Genomic DNA, 1,760 nt, shown 5'->3' on the forward strand with positions numbered 1-1,760 from the left:
GGGGGGTAGAAGGAGCATTTGTGTGGAGGGGGACGGATGTGTCGATCAGTTGGATGATTTGTGTGGAGGGGGACGGGAGTGTCGATTAGTTGGATGATTTGTGTGGATGGGGACGGGTGTGGCGATCAGTTGGATTATTTGTGTGGAGGGGGGCGGGAGTGTCGATTAGTTGGATGATTTGTGTGGAGGAAGGCAGGAGGGTTGGCGGACATAAGAAAGGTAACGGGAAGGGGTGTCACATTGAATACAATGAAGAGTGGGTACATATTTCTACATCAAAAGGTGAGATAAAAGAGAGCAGTTTAGAATAAGGAAAAAGTCAGTAATATATTGAGGATGGTCGTTTATTGTGTGATTGCAGGAAAAAGCAGCAAGATGAACAACATAGATATTGAAATAAAGACCTTCTGGGGAGAGCCTCAATCACTCAAGGACTAAAGGAAAGATTAAGGTGATAATATTATTCATTTGCACATGAACATAAATGGGCCAAGTCAAAACTCTCTGAAACAGAAACAGTATGGAACAAATTAAGTTCTGTGATTGATTAGAGAAGGGGTGGGGGAATGATGGATTTTCTTCTTCTTTTATCTACTTATTAATTAAGTATGTAAGTAATTGTTTTTAAATTATTTATTAATCTATTAATCTATTAATCTATTAATCTATTTATCTATTTATTTATTTATTTATTTATTTATTTATTTATTTATTTATTTATTTAATTTGTGTATGGGGGGGGGGCATGATCACAAAAATGATGGATTATGGAAATATTTGTGCTGGGTGGATGAATCAGTCAATGCCCTGATGAAAACAACACTTACATTATAATGTGTATGTATGTACTTTGTTAAGGGTTTATATTAATATAGCGTTGGCTTACCGTCGCAACAACGCGCACCTTCTCCACTGAATCTTCATACAACTCAATTTTGTTATGGGGTAGACCTATTTGAATACCAAGGAAGCGACGAGGTCCATGCCAAGACTTGATCCGCCTTCTGCCATTATGACCCCATTGAAAGAGCATTCCACGACAGGTCCATTCCTTTCAACAAGTAAAAAAATGTTCATTAATTGGAGTTGCAACATCGGATTGAGTGAACTTTGGGCATTCCTTAAACGAGGGTTTTGAATGGTATTCCAATAAGTTGAGGTGAGACTTAGGTTTTAAAAAACAATATCGAAAGAGATTCTCTCTCCCTCTCCCTTACTCTTTCTCTCTCTCCCTTACTCTTTCTCTCTCTCTCTCTCTCTCTCTCTCTCTCTCTCTCTCTCTCTCTCTCTCTCTGTCTCTCTCACGCACACAGCACACACACACATGCACACACACACACACACACACACACACACACACACATGAACTCTTGTGTGCACGAATAAACAAACAAACGCACTGTCACTGTGTCTGCCAACAGATTGTCGTATAATTTTTGTCTTGTCGTTATCCTTTTTCCAATACATGTATAATAAACGTTTTCATGAAGTGTCTTTGCATTTATTCGACAAACAATATCATGTCTTTGATAGATCTGTTGTTTTCCAATCCACGTTTACACCGCTGATGCCATTTCTGCTGCTTCACACATAATGTACTCAGTTGTTTTGGGTTTTTTTTTAAATAGATCTTCTACATGTATTGCCTTCTATTTCTCCTGTCACCGTACTGTCCCTTCTTCTCTTTGATAATTCTCGCCTTTTTTTCTTCCTATCTTTTTCTCCTCCTCCTCCTCCTCCTCCTCCTCCTCCTCCTCCTC

The 1,760-nt window shown here is 39.0% G+C and overlaps 1 protein-coding gene across 1 annotated transcript in view; it reads right to left on the minus strand.

Moving 5' to 3' along the window:
- The window catches only part of LOC106013129 (von Willebrand factor D and EGF domain-containing protein-like), a 12,660-nt gene that overhangs the window by 10,040 nt on the left and 860 nt on the right, over nucleotides 1-1,760 (minus strand). The window lies entirely within an intron of this gene.

This window comes from Aplysia californica, unplaced genomic scaffold (assembly GCF_000002075.1).
Source record: "Aplysia californica isolate F4 #8 unplaced genomic scaffold, AplCal3.0 scaffold00679, whole genome shotgun sequence".
In the NCBI taxonomy this organism is placed as follows: Eukaryota; Metazoa; Mollusca; class Gastropoda; order Aplysiida; family Aplysiidae; genus Aplysia; species Aplysia californica.